At 30.9% G+C, this 16,119-nt stretch overlaps 1 long non-coding RNA gene across 1 annotated transcript; it reads left to right on the top strand.

Moving 5' to 3' along the window:
* Positions 1-462: 462 nt before the first annotated feature.
* LOC139525925 (uncharacterized) lies at positions 463-10,558 on the top strand. The gene is made up of 3 exons (XR_011665047.1): positions 463-564; positions 9,336-9,452; positions 10,426-10,558. It is a non-coding gene; the product is annotated as an uncharacterized lncRNA (long non-coding RNA).
* Positions 10,559-16,119: the final 5,561 nt, after the last annotated feature.

Below are 16,119 nucleotides of genomic sequence, written 5' to 3'. Positions count from 1 at the left end.
AACAGGAAATTTATAAAAATGACCACATTATTGATATTCAAACGGGAAAACCAATCTATATAAAAAAAAATGAGGACGGTGGATGCTAAATGATTGCAAAAGCTCATTTTACTATTCCGGTCTGTGTGCCAAAAATCTTGTTTATTGTGTTCTACCATTCACCACTATTTTACCAAAATACATTTTAATTGTTGTTTTACTTCTGCAGGTCTCCGCATTTTTTACTATTTGACACAGTTTTCTTTACATGGGAGGTGTATTATTCGTACGTACAAAGATAAAGAAAACATTTTTGTTAATTAGAAGGATAAAACATTTACTTCAAAAATCATTAAGATTTTCTAACAAATATAAATGAATTTGATGACAATAAGTGGCTAGTTCCTATGTTAAATCAAACCATCTAAACGATTTCCGGACTGTGTATGCGTCATACAAGTATAATTGTATATCGAGTTTCAGTGTAAACATGTCCTTGTGTTTTTCCTGGTATGTCGCCATTTTAGCTAAGATGTATAAATTTCATTATCAAACAGCTGGACTGGTGTCTATTAAGTAAAGCAGGTATGTACAACTAAAACAAAGTATCCTTAATGAGTTTAAATTATTAGGTTAACGATTTTTTCTGAATGATTATCAAAATATCTAAAATTGAAATAAGATCTACTATTAATTTTTATTGTAAGTAATCATGTTAAATCGTTCTTAAATAAACAGTTAAGTGGGTGCTCCTCACATCATTGGAATAAGCTTGGATTGGTCATTGAGCTTCCAGACAGTTAAATTTTCATTAAAGATTCAATATATTGGTATGCACATTTTGAGTTATAGTTATGAATAAATCATACCTGTAAATGAGGTTAAAGTCTTATTTTGGTCAATACTGATAACCATGTCTATAATGAAATGTATACGTTACTACTATTCCTAGTTGATCTACAATTCACGAAAAAACGTGTTTGGCTAAACTAGTCATACGTTTTATAGCTAAAATATGTCAAAGAATAACATAAAGCTAAACAAATGTCAATTTAGCAAGGTTGGGTCTGTTATAGGTATACAACATTCGGTCCCGTTCTTAATAAAGATGAAAAAGGGATAATATAGTGTAGATAAACATAATGTCTACGTAACGATTCATATTTGAATCAATTGAAGCGATGGTTGTATAAATTTAGTATCAAGGGCCAGATGAGATTCTTTTTATGCTACATTTACCTAATACACAGACAAACACAGATGGGCATAGGTAATTAAGATTTGAAATAGAAAATGTGTTGCCTATTTTTTTTTAAGATCAAACGTAAAACTATCTATTTCTATAGATCCGTATCACCGAGAACCAATTTGATTTTATATAGCATTACAAGTTGGTATATTTGTCAGCACAATTCTTGGTAGGTATAAGTCTGACATGTAGTTATATCTTTATTGGATAAACACGTTATTGTGTTACAAGTACAACAATGTACAAGACTGTTGTTGTGCAAATAATGAAGAAATCAAATAATATTTAACTCCAAACTAGTGCCATTATTTGAAATGTACATGTCCTTTAAACCAAACTTTTAATAGATTACAGCAAAATAAAAAATGTTGCTGTAATTTTTGACAAGTATGGAATAAGTTGAGGTATACTAATAAAAAAAAATCTAAACAACCATCGTTCAGAATGAAAATTTAATTTCTATTTGTTTTTGAATTTAAATTTAAAGGCAAATATTAAAACACATTTAAGAATTTATTAATTTGTGTCATAGAAATAATTATCTTAAATAGGATTCTTATCTTTACTATATATTCCTGATTTTAATTTAAATTAACTCATCTAGTTATGTGTGAGTGATCATGAACGATGAATTGCACATAACAGTTGACTATTCATTATTACTGACAATCCGAAATTATTGGTACATGGGATACTTTAAATGTACAGAATAATTTCCTAAAAAATATTTTCATTGGTTGATTTTTTAAATTCATGAATAGCTATTATTGTTACTTCTATAAAATTATGTCTAGTTCAAGATAAAGGTGATTTCAAATAAACATAAACATAACCCTAAAAATAATAGCTGTGTATCATAAACCAATTATATCATAACAAAACCATGTTGATTATTACATCTTTTGTATTTATTCTATAGGATGTTCCCTTATCTTGTTTTGACTAGTTGCCAATATAATCAAAGTCCTATACCTTTATCCATGTAGTGCCAATAACAAGTTTTCCTGCTGACCCATACATTACTGTTCGTGATTTTATTGCAAATAGCTTCAAAAGCTTTTTTTTTAAATCTTACCCAATCATTGTTTTTTTTTAGAAATAATGATATGATATTATATTTTCATGATAATATTTCTATGTATATTAGATAAGAAAGATAAGAAGTTAGCAATATCTTTTAACTCTACTTTTCGCTATATAGATGATGTTCTTTCACTAAATAATTTAAAATTTGATGACTATGTGGAACGCATCTATCTAATCGAGCTAGAGATAAAGGATACTACAGATACAGTTACGTCGGCCTCATATCTTGACTTACATCTAGAAATTGACAATGAGGGTCAGTTGAAAACAAAACTTTACGAAAAAAGAGATGATTTCAGCTTTCCAACTGTGAACTTTCCATTTCTAAGTAGCAACATTCCAGCAGCACCTGCATACGGGGTATATATCTCCCAGTTGATACGATATTCCCGTGCTTGCATTTCCTATCATGATTTTCTTGATAGAGGGTTGCTGCTCACAAGGAAGCTATTAAACCAAGAGTTCCAAATGGTGAAGTTGAAATCATCCCTTCGTAAATTTTACGGACGCCATCACGAGTTGGTTGACCGTTATGGAATAACTGTTTCACAAATGATATCGGATATGTTCCTTACATCGTAACTACAATCCCCTTCCCTTTCATGAATGTGACCTACCGAATAAGACCATTTATCGGATTTGTTATCACATAAGCAACACGATGGGTGCCGCATGTGGAGCAGGATCTGCTTACCCTTCCGGAGCACCTGAGATCACCCCTAGTTTTTTGGTGGGGTTCGTGTTGTTTATTCTTTAGTTTTCTATGTTGTGTCGTGTGTGCTGTTGTTTGTTTGTCTTTTTTCATTTTTAGCCATGGCGTTGTCAGTTTGCTTTAGATTTATGAGTTTGACTGTCCCTTTGGTATCTTTCGTCCCTCTTTTAAATTTCCACCAAAACATATTCAAAATTGCTGACAAATGATTCATTAAAACCTCTCAGTTAGGTTATAACAAATATACATACATCAATTTCCGTATCAAGTTTATATTAGTATAACCATACATAGTATTTAGATATAAGCACGGCGTCTTTTATTTTCTGTCAGGTCGAACTATATTGTGAAATTATCATTTTCAAATAAAAATATTTAATCTTATGTTTCTAAACAATCAACCGAAGTGCTTATGTGTATATTTGTGATTAAATTTAGTTTCAAACGGCCATTTTGAACGTAACATCATTTGAGAAGTTTCAACCTCAGATGATAAACTACTGCTCACACTCTATTATTTATTTCATTTTTTGTTGTTTTGTTCAGGTAAATAACAACTTCTACAAAATCAAACAGCAGGCTGAGCAGGTCTAAATGAATTGCTGGCAAATTGTTTGAACATATTTCTTTATTCGATAAGACAGCATATGGACTTAATATTTTGAGTTGACTTTCACGCTTATTGTTTAAAATTCTTCCCAAGACTGTATTGCTTGTTCTTAATAAATGATTGGAAAACTTTGTCAATGTTTTTTCATCCAGTACAAATCAAGCCATGACTTAAGTTATTTTATGAAGCAGCCTTTAAGTAAACTAAAAATAACTTGGTCATTCAATAAGTATAGAAATAATACAGAGTATAACGGTAACCATGCTTATTAATAATTTTTTCATACATTGACTATTAACATGGATGGAGAATTAAATAATATGTACTCATACCAGAACTTATTTATAGACTATCCTTTTATTGCAGGAGGCTTGTTTATTTTATATACACCAATCAGAAGTTGGCATTATTAATGATATACAAACGGAAGACTTCATTAAAAAAGAGACTCCAAATCCATGACGTATTTTAATTGATTTTTGTTTGTTTAACCTACAATGGCAAATTAGTGACGTATTTAAACTTTCAAACCCACAGTAAAGTGATTCTTAGAAATATACAAACATCATATCCGGGATATGTATTTGATCTGGTATAACTATATTCATAGTTTAAGTACAAATATGTCCTTGTTGACTTCCCTGTAGGCCGCTAGTTTTAAAAAAAACATGAGTTTTGTCATTACATTACAGTACGACTGAATTAGTGCTTTGTTTTTGTAGATTAGTTATATCAGAATGTAACACCCTAATGATAACATGTAATCCTATTAAGGCGTAATTAAAGATAGCTTTACGTTTAATTCACATGAATAGATTAAGATCAACTACTTTTATATTATATATTCGTATAGTTGATTATTGTAAAAGTGCTGATCAAACTATCACTATTAGAGTTATATAAAATTGACGCATTGTCTGTTTTTACGTCTATGGTTTTACAGGACATTATAAGGAATTCGGAATATTGAATTGTCTGGACAAAATACAGATTACGTACAAAAATGGGTTTTCACACTTTTTTATGTTTGCATTTTATACAATGTAACCAAATTTGTAACATATTTGTTGACATGTTTTCATGTTGAGAAGTGTCCGTGAGGAAACCAAAGGTTTAAAAAAAAAGAATGAAGGGTAACACCCGACAGAGTCGAAATGATTGGAAAGCTCCACATGGCCATTATTACCGGGTTAAAGGATAATCATTGACGTTTTATCATTGCATGGTATACCACCTTAAAAGTAATATCATAAGTGAACGTTTTTTCTATATTAAAACTTTAGTTTACTTGTATGACAAGGGTGAAGATAAAGCAAATCTTAAAATGTTTTAAAAGTACTTAAAAATGCATTTTTAACAAAAATATTTCAATTTGGTGAACAATTGAAGATTTTGATTCACATATATAATTGTTAATGTTATCAAAAAGATGTCACAATTTCCGGAAAATGTATGTACCTTGTATAATCTTGAACCAAATATAAACATGAATGTTAACTTCCTGCGAACTCGACCTGTAATATTATCTGAAAAAAATGTCCATATTCTAACAGATGGAGTGATATCAATGGAATAACAAAACGTATATACCTTTTAGACGTAAACCAAACCAGACTATACATTATCAATTGTGATGTTTATTGCCATTAGCACCGATTACCTAAGGTATGCATTTTTTCTGCATGTGGAGGTCGGGGAGGAATGGCACCTTTTTCTGTTAAATTTTCCAAAATTTAAAAATCGGTATATGTACTGCGATCAGACTGCTTCTAAGCAAGTATTTTTTAGTATTGTTCCCAATTAGAACTGTTCAAAACTGTCAGCACTTCGGTGTTGACATGAATATCAATTATATGGTCATTTTTATAAATTTTCTGTTTACAAAACTTTGAATTTTTCGAAAAACTAAGGATTTTCTTACCCCAGGAGTAGATTACCTTAGCCATATTTGGCACAACTTTTAGGAATTTTTGATACTCAATGCTCTTCAACTTTGTATTTATTTGGCTTTTTAACTATTTTGACCTGAGCGTCACTGATGAGTCTTATGTAGACGAAACACGCGTCTGGCGTATAAAATTATAATCCTGGTACTTTTGATAACTATTTACACCACTGGGTCGATGCCACTGCTGGTGGACGTTTCGTCCCCGAGGGTATCACCAGCCCAGTAGTCAGCACTTCGGTGTTGACATGAATATCAATTATATGGTCATTTTTATAAATTATCTGTTTACAAAACTTTGAATGTTTCGAAAAACTAAGGATTTTCTTACCCCAGGAGTAGATTACCTTAGCCATATTTGGCACAACTTTTAGGAATTTTTGGTCCTCAATGCTCTTCAATTTTGTATTTATTTGGCTTTTAAACTATTTTGATCTGAGCGTCACTGATGAGTCTTATGTAGACGAAACGCGCGTCTGGCGTATAAAATTATAATCCTTGTACTTTTGATAACAGGTGCTGCTGGAATGTTGCTACTTAGAAATGGAAAGTTCACAATTGGAAAGCTGAAATCATCTCTTTTATCGTAAAGTTTTGTTTTCAGCCGACCCTCATTGTCAATTTCTAGATGTAAGTCAAGATAACAATACCGCAAACTGTTTTGTATCTACTTAAATCATATCAAATAGTAATATCTGTTTTGTCAAAATGCATATAATGATGAATCGAAGATGAGGCTAATACTTATTTGTTAGTTCACCAACGATAAAACAAACTTTTTTATTTATCGCAGGACTCACAGTTATAGATATACATGATATACGTGTAATGTAACCACATGATTCTTTACAAAAAAAACAATTGTGGAGATGTAAGATTAATCGTTTATTGAAATTCTTGTCTAGGTCTGACCATGTCTGAAATATAATCTAAGATATGTTTTGTTTTGTACTTCGGTCGAATTCTTTTGATTTTATTCGTACTAGAAAGCATAATGTTAAATTTGGTTTGATAACACATTTTTTAAATGATTGCCATCATACTTGAAACATTGAGTTATTTGCATGTGATGTATAATTTTTCAGCTAATGCGGCGTAAAGCAACCAACAATCAATCAATGTATAGTTTTTCAATGTGATTATAGATGATAGTATGTATATTTCAATTCAATGAAACTGTCAATTAATACATTTTGTTGTCATGTATGATATCGATACAACAACAATCGTTTTGTAAACATGATTAGCAGTCTCATACAAATTTTGCATCATTACAATAGTTGCCAGATAAAAGAATAACAATACCATTGTTCGTATTGACGTTGTCCTGAACACACTGTCGACATATTTCTACTTTAAAACACAGAAAAGACGTAACCTAAAAGTGACAAAATTTAAAAGATGAAGTAAATTCTTAGTTACATGTGAGGTTCCATTTGTTACGGTTATTTTTTGTTGTTCGTGTCAATCTCATGCATATTGTAACCGATATACCTTATGTTCATAATACCCATGACTGATCACTACATAGGAAGTAAACAGAGTATAACAGTCCAAGGCAGGTTTGGGTTAGGGTGTATGGTTTTGGTCGGGGGGAAATGTCTGTTGTACTGGATTTGCGAATAGGTCAAAATTGTATTTCACACTTTGTTTTCATGAAAAAAAATGCATATCAAATAAATTTTCAAATCAAAATATCATCTTTCCAATTTCGTTATCATTTGGTGCGGTTATATTAATTTGTTTTCGTGTCAACCTTATGCATATTGTAATTGATATAACTTAAAGTTCACCATGTGTTCATATTCCTATGGCTGTACAATACACAGATGGTTCACAGATTTTAAAAGTCAAGGGGGGGAACGGGGCTGGATGTGGGAAGTTGATTTTTGTACTGAACTTGCGAATAGGTCAAAATTATAGTTGGCACTTTGTCTCCATAAACAAAAAATTAATATCAATTAATATTTTAAATAAAAAAAATCATCTTTCCAAATACATTACAATTTGGTGCGATTAATTTTTTTTTACGTGTCAACCTTATGAATATTGTAACTGATATACCTTAATGTTTACCTCATGTCAACAACAAAACATAGTTAAATTCGTGACTGTTGGATAAGCAGATTATCTTCATATGAATCGTACACACCTAATTAAAAAATGTCTGTGTTAACATATTTAAAAAGTAAGGAAGTACGTATCAGCCTGTTTACGATTATTTTTTTTATGACGGTTTTGTACCATTTGAAATACCACATTTCGCATTACTCAAAAGCACCATTTTATTTAGTTTTGAACAGAATATATTTATCTCCTTTCGGTAATTGTTTCAAAGTAATAAATGACATATTTAATCAAAAGACCATTATAGCCATGGCCGATGGAGTTTGATAAGCAATGCATTTGCAGTAAAATAATAATTGTATTTCGCCATCTCACAAAAACCATTGCAGCACTACACAGGTGGTACACAGGTAATACAAGTTCAGGGTGGGGGTGCTTGTTTACAGGACTTACGAATAAGTCAAAAGTAGATTTACACTATGTTTCCATAAAAAAAAAGATGCATATCGATTAATATTTCACTCCAAAATTTCATCTTTAAGTTATTAGGTACATGTAACATGTGTAACTCTGATTTATACAACATGTTTCAAACATAATAAAATACACACCAAGCGTATGATCCAAAGTTAATACCGACACAACAGACCAAAGCCAATTAACTAATAAAACCTCAATGCGTTAATCTTAATAGACCACTTGAGAGAAGAGAATTACAGGCGTGAACAATGATTAGAGATATACAAATAAATATAGATAAACCTTGACTACAGATAATTGATAGCTCTAATGACCGCTCTTATAAGAACGATCACAGATATTATACCATAATTACAAAAGTAGTTATTGTTGATTTAAAGCCTGTAAACGTCCAGCAGGAAGTATTTCAAGATACCCACTCTAATATTGTTGAAGTACTGAAAAAAATTAATTCCATATCATTGAATTATTTTCTATTTCCCCGTGATAAATTTGACGTCAATTATCTTTCTAAAGTCATCAGTACCCTATATATTTATTTGGTTTTCTATTATGATTGCATTGAGCCCTGCATTAAGAAGTTAAATTGAAATCTTACGTAGATTTATTTTCTTTTTTTTCATTTTTAGAAGATAAAAATTTCTATCAAATTCTTTTTTTTTTTTTTTTTTTTTTTGTGATAAAACATTCTGACGTGACTGCATTTTCTGCATCCCACTATCGGGTTTCTTTATGTCAGGTTTACTAGCCCTAGTCCATGTGGGCTTTGATGGGTGATTTAAACGCCATGCGTATACGTAAGGGGTAACTGAATTGCATACCATTTAAAAGACTTGCTTTTTTATTATAGTGTCTTTTTTATAACTCTTTTCTTTTGGTCATTTCATAATCTACAGACGACAAGACCAATTTTGAACATAAAGATAACCGCCTAGTTAGGATTTGTAGTTGCGATTTTATGTTTCCAAAAACGAATAAGAGACAAAAAAAACATGGTTTATCAATATATCATCAAACTCATCTGACATGTATATGTCATTAATATATTCCAAAATATAAAAATAACTAACTCCGTGGAGAATTTAAAACCAAAATTCCCTAATCAAATGTCAAAAGCAAAATCAAACAAATGGAAAACAACTGTAATATTCATGACACAGGCAATACACTATTACTTTTATATATATACATGTAATTTATGTTTTAGGTAATTCTTTGATCAGAATGGCAACAAATCAACCACAGAATCTGTCCGAATGGCAGCTTCATTGTGTTCTAAAGAGGGCAAGTCTGATTCAGTATTATGACAGCTTTATCAATAATGGTAAAGTATATTAGATATAGAATATTGGATAAATTGAACTGGGTTGTTGGTGATAACTGAAGATAATAATAGCAATGCATAGTTTACAAAGAGACTTAATTGAGCTTGGTTTAAATTGGAAACATCATAGGGATACAGTTGGGAATGTAGACGATATGTCTATATATTTGTTCTATAGTCTCTTGTTGCTTTTTGCATTCTTCTATACGTTTTGTTTTCTTTTCTGCCTTTCCAATAATAAAGCTGTAAATTTATAAAAATTAAGCACAAGTACAGTATTGAGTCACAACAAAGTAATCAACGCTCGATACAAAGGTAGAATATACATGTGCATATGGCGACCTAAATTATTGTGCTTACTGCTATACCATAAATATTGTTAGTTTGACTACTGTTGATTTACCTTTCTCCTACAATGTGCATGTCGTTGTTTAGATTCGGTTAGATTACATATCTTATGTACTTTCTAGGATTTTATCATAATTTTTAAAAAATGGAAATAACTTTAGAAAAGACTAACTATAGAACATGTTTCAAATAAACTCATCAGTCGCGCGTTCCGTCTACAAAAGACTAATCAGTGACGCTCGAATCCAAAAAAGTTAAAATGCCAAATAAAGTACGAAGTTAAAGTGCATTTAGAACCAAAATTCAAAGTGGGATACATTCACGATATACTGTTCCTTTGAAAGATGATTATTAAAGAGAGGAAGGTAGCATTTAGTATTCTGTTTTTTTCGTAAAGCTATCACACTGTTAATTGTGGAATAATAATTTCACAATTAGAACAGTTAAGACAAATTGGGGTTTTTTTTGCGGTGTTAAATTGAGTGTTAGTGTCACTGTGAATCTTTTAAACGTTTTGTACATTTCGTCATACTTTTAATTGATTAGATGTAAAAAAATAAAGTAAACAAAAAGTGCATAGTTTGTTCATCTAAAACATGATAATCAAATAGTAACTTTGTTCCAGGCGAGGTCGATGTCATCAAGTTAGCTGAATCAGACGATATAGTATTTAAAGATATAATGGAGAAAGTTGGAATGGCAAAGAAACCGTTACATGTTCGTCAGTTCAGAAATACGCTCCTTGAATGGACAAAAGATCCAGGTTAGCCATGTACTGATATGTTGTTGCCTTGTTAAGCTTAAAGTCTTTCTCAGAAAAAAAATTACCATGATTTTAACGCCCTGAAAAAATCTAAAACTCTGGAACGGGAAAGGAAAAAGTTTTGTGATCCTTGATTTTATGTTATTTTTTCAAATACGTCTCAGATACTTTCTTTTTATAATCCAGAATATTAAAACAAAAGATGTCTTTACTCGAATTGATATACTTATTGCAAATCATGTGTGTATTCATTCCATATTTCAACTTTCAACAACAACACATCAGATGGAGACGCTTTCTCTTTTTAATGTTCATTGTGTCAATTTATAATTTCTAAAATGACCACCAAATAAATGGCATGTTGTCGAGTGATATTTCCTTCATTTGTGTTGTTTGTTCTTCTTCAAGATGAAACTGCTTATTAGTTATATGTTTATGTCAATATTCTTAACAAAGCACAAACATGTCAGTATTCACCTCAAAAGCTCACAAAAGCCTTAAACAGACTGCAGATTGCATATGTTGGCCTTAATATTGATTCACGTATAGGGTATGTGCATCGGAATTAAACACATTTCTTCTAAATATTTAGTGGAAATTCATCTACTAAAATATTCTATAAAAAGAAATATTTACTGTCTAGTAATTATACTAGCTATAATTGATTGTGATAATTGTCATACATCCTAATGGATTCTAGATACAAGGAGCGTTTATGGCCTTATTGAACGTACTGTGATGCAATAATTACTTTTTTAAATGCATAGATTGTCAGTGTTGTCGGGTCTGCATACATCATATAGACGTGTCTAATTCTATTTATTATTGGCACAGTTATCAGTTGTAGTGAGGGGTTCAATATTAACTCCAGCACACATTAGATTTACAAACAGATTTTGTTCGTTTTATAAAGATAAAGATATAGGAAGTTGTAGTATGAGAGCCAATGAGTCAACTCTCCATCCAAGTCACAATTCATAAAAGTATACCATTATAGGTCAAGGTACGATCTTCAACACGGAGCCTAGTTTCACACCGAACAGCAAACTATAAGATTACAAAAACTTTTTAGTGTAAAATTATTCAAATGGGAAAACCAACGGCCTAATATATATAAAAAATACGAAAAACAAGAAACTCTTATGAATCACATAAACGAACAACAACCACTGAACATCAGATTCCTGGCTTAGGACATGTGCAAACAATTGCAGTGGGGTTAAACGATAAGGTCTGGAAGGTTTGTATAATTTGCAGTCTATCTTATCTCTATAGAATATGTTAACGAAATTTGTTTTACATGCACACGTATAAAAATTGCGGTTTTTATCCAACGCAATCCTAGGTTTGAACGTAGTTTTCAATTTAGACTCGAATATGTTAACTGTACATACATTCGTATTAATTTGATACTTTTATAGACTGATAAATGTGTAACATCTGATGTGAGATCGTGTTTACTAAACTTCATTTATTAATATCCGTAGTCAAGTGGTCAAAATCTATTCCTCCTCCTAAACAGCTCACTTTTTTTTTAAACAAAAAAAGGTATTCGAGGGCCTATGGGAAGATTGGTTCATTGTAACTAACTGAGTTTACCCTCTTTAAATAAAGAATTTATTATTATTATTATTATTATTATTATTATTATTATTATTATTATTATTATTATTATTATTATTATTATATTATTCAGATTTTTAAATTTTAAAAATATTTACACATTTTTTTTTGAATTACTTCTTTTAAGTAATAATCTCTATTTATGAAAACAAATCATAGAATAGAATATTCACAAACAATATTTATTAAGGCCTACCCATCAGTGGTGACTCATTTCATCCGCTCTACAATGCTTGAATAAAGACAGAATTAATTTCTCTTCTATATTCAATTTAAAAGATATACTTTGACATGTGGCTGCCATACAATTTGCATACAATCACTTAAAATAATGCGTCAGTGATAGATGGTTATTTATTTCTCTTTTAAAAATAATAAGCAATTGGAGTTGATTTTTTTGTACTGGCAACAAACTAAGCCAAAACATTATTAACAAATTGTATACTAGTTTCGACGATAAATCATAACTTCAATGTAAAGATATGCTAATACCATCGCGTTTTAAAAAATCATTAAGGCTTTATACGGCTGAATATTCTATTCTATTCTATTCTATTCTATTCTACCATATAGTGATCGCCTTCAACAAATTGATGATTATGTCACAGGAGGAACCTTACAACAAGACAAAGATTGAAAAATGTACATTTTTTTTAAAAATACGACAAAATTAAAAATTAAACGTTTTTTATAATAAAGTAAGATGTTGTAATTGAGTTATTATTGATGCTTTGAAATTGAAGATTTGAAAGAGTGTACTGAAGTGCAATTTACAATGTTATCAGGATTCTTTTCTGTTCTGTGTTTTGCAGGATGGAATTTGGACGCTGTTCGAATTAGAATGTCTTGTTTGTATATTTTGTGGAATTAATTTATTATTTTTTGGAATTGCAACCTTTTCGTGTTCAATTTTGTAAAGCATTACCAATCTGGAGTCTTTTCTTCTGTCAGAGAGACTGCGCCATTGAAGATGTTGTAACATGTTACCAACGCTTGAAGTGTTTCTGTATTTGTTAGTAACAAAACGCGCAACCCTCCTTTGAACTTTGTCAATGCTATCTATGTCTTGTTGTTAGTATCGATGCCAAACAGAGCAACCATTATCTAGTGATGGTCTTACTAGGGACTTATATGCTTGCTCTTTAATGAATGTTGAACTTATGTTCAGGTTCCTCCTTAGAAAGCCTAGTGTGCTATTATCGTTCTTGCATATATTGTTTATATGCACATCCCATTTAAGGTTGGAACTGATGGTGACCCCCAGATATTTTGCTGTTGTTACATGTTCTAATGAATGATTGTGTAATGTGTAGTTAAATGATATTTGTTATTTTTTATTTCTGGTTACTGAAATACCTTTACAATTATCTGGGTGGAATGCAATTTTCCACGTAGTTTCCCACGATGCCAGTTTGTCAAGATCTTTTTGTAATGTTGATGCATCGGAATTTGATTTTATTGCCAAATAAACTATTATGTCGTCACCAAATAAACGTATTGTAGATGTTAGACCAGTTGGAATGTCATTAATATAGTACAAGAAGAGACTAGGTTCAAGAACTGACCCCTGTGGAATCCCTGACTCAACTGCAACATACTCAGATTTCCCCCTCTAAAACTACTCCCTGTTTGCGATTGCTAAGATAATATGTATCCAGTAATTTAATTCCCCCTGTATCCCGTAATGATGAAGCTTATTAGTTAGAAAAGAATGTGAAACTTTATCGAATGCTTAAGAAAAATACATGACCAAAATATCTGTTTGTTTACCGTTTTCCATATTAAGTGTGACATCGTCTATACATTCTTACTAGTAGTTATGTTTCGCAGGATCGACCTCTACAAAATCCATGCTGTAGGGAATATAAAATGTTGTGATTATCTGCATGTTTCATGATGTGATTAACTACGATGTGTTCTAAAAGTTTGCAACAAATACATGTTAGTGAAGTAGGACAGTAGTTTCAAGGGTTATATATTCATACGTCTTTGTTGATTGTTTACTATGAGGTGGCAATCGGTAAACTACGGCTTCGAAACACGGCAATGAATGAGCTGCCATATTTTCACTTCATAACAGACAGAGAATACAAACTGACGATTTTACGATGTGTTTGCGAAAAAAATGATAAAATCGTGCACAGAATACTAAGTTTATGATATATACATGCATTGGTTCAACATTATTTTTCACCAGTCACTTGTTTCATATGACTTTAATGGCAAATAAGAGAGAACTGCTTCCCGAAATGTCGGCAGTACCGATATAGGTACTTTGGATCTGACAAACAGGCAAAATTAACCTTGTTTGTAAAATTTCATGCACTTTTTTTATTATTCAAAAATATCACTCAAAGTGTTCTACAACGATAATGATGACCACCAGACTTTCAGCTTTCATTTGATATCAACATTACCTCAATACTCTACATATATTGATACTTAAACTGAACATGTTGAAAGCGAGAACGTACAATTGGATTGTTTTAGGTCTGTTTGTTTTTATATAATAGGTTTAAAAGTATGTTTATCATCGTTCCTCCTGTGTTAAAACTTTTTTTTTTATGGATTGAATCCGTTAACTAAAAATTTCAAACTGGTTCCACTTTCTATGATGACATTATTTTTGTCTAATTAGCTGAATACATGCGTGTAGCAAATCTCCAGGTAAATTATTAAATTAAACGTCGCACAAAAACGTTTAGAACAAAAAATGTAATTCTTGTGTTCATATTTTGTGATCTTTATCCAATTTAAAACATATTATATCTTATATTATGCATTCCTCTGCTCATAAGGAAGTACACCACTAATGCATGACCCCATTGCTTTCAATGTTAATTTTTTTTAATTTAAAGCATGCACAGCTCTTCTGTTTAAAGGTTCAATCATTGTCTTTAAAGGCAAACATTTATTGTGCCTGGTACTGAAAACAATCAACATACATGTACCTTCAAAGTCATATGAATCCTCAAATTAAAAAACAAATGATGCAGATGTTTTTTATAACAAAACGGATAGTTTCCATTATTAAACTGATATACATATACTTTTTTATGAAGAACATCCTTTAATTTGTTCACATTTAGAAGAAGTTTACTGTCACTGAAATAAACTATTATCTGATTGTTCGTATTATACACGTGCTTAATAGTCATACATCTTTGTTGATTGCTTACTAGGTGACAATCGGTAAACTACGGCTTCGAAACACGGCAATAAATAAGCTGCCATATTTTCACATCAGAACAGACACAGAGAGAAAACAATTACGATTAAACGATATGTTTGCAAAAAAAAAAACATAAAATCGTGCACAGAATACTAAGTTCATGATATAGACATACATTGGTTAAAGAATTGGATAATCATTATTGTTTACCAGTCACCCGTTTCATATGACTTTAATGGCAAATAAGAAAGAACTGCTTCCCGAAATTTATATTGTTATATTTATAAATTAACTGTTTACAAAATTTTGACTTTTTTTGAAATAATAAGGCTTTTCTACCTCAGGCATAAATTACCTTAGCTGTATTTGGCAACACTTTTAGGAATTTTGGATCTCAATGCTCTTCAACTTTGTACTTTATTTGGATTTTTTGGATTCGAGCCTCTCTGATGAGTCTTTTGTAGAAGAAACGCTCGTCAGGCGTATATACAATATTTAGTCCTGGTATCCATGATGAGTTGATTCCCATATATCTTTTATTTTTTGAATCCACTGGAGGCAAAATTTGCACAATATAATGCATGTCCCTTGAATTTAAATTTACAATTGCCGAATATATTTTCTTCTAAAAGGTCCTCTTTCGTGACCGATTTTTTGATTTTCTATAAGTCAGTCCAGGAAATTAAAAGTTCTTTATAATATTTGGACATTTGTATTTGCCTAAAACATGTAGTGTCCGCACAAGAACATATAAAAAAATC

Source organism: Mytilus edulis, chromosome 6 (genome assembly GCF_963676685.1).
Source record: "Mytilus edulis chromosome 6, xbMytEdul2.2, whole genome shotgun sequence".
Classification (NCBI taxonomy): Eukaryota; Metazoa; Mollusca; class Bivalvia; order Mytilida; family Mytilidae; genus Mytilus; species Mytilus edulis.
This window is presented reverse-complemented; position numbering and strand designations above follow the sequence as displayed.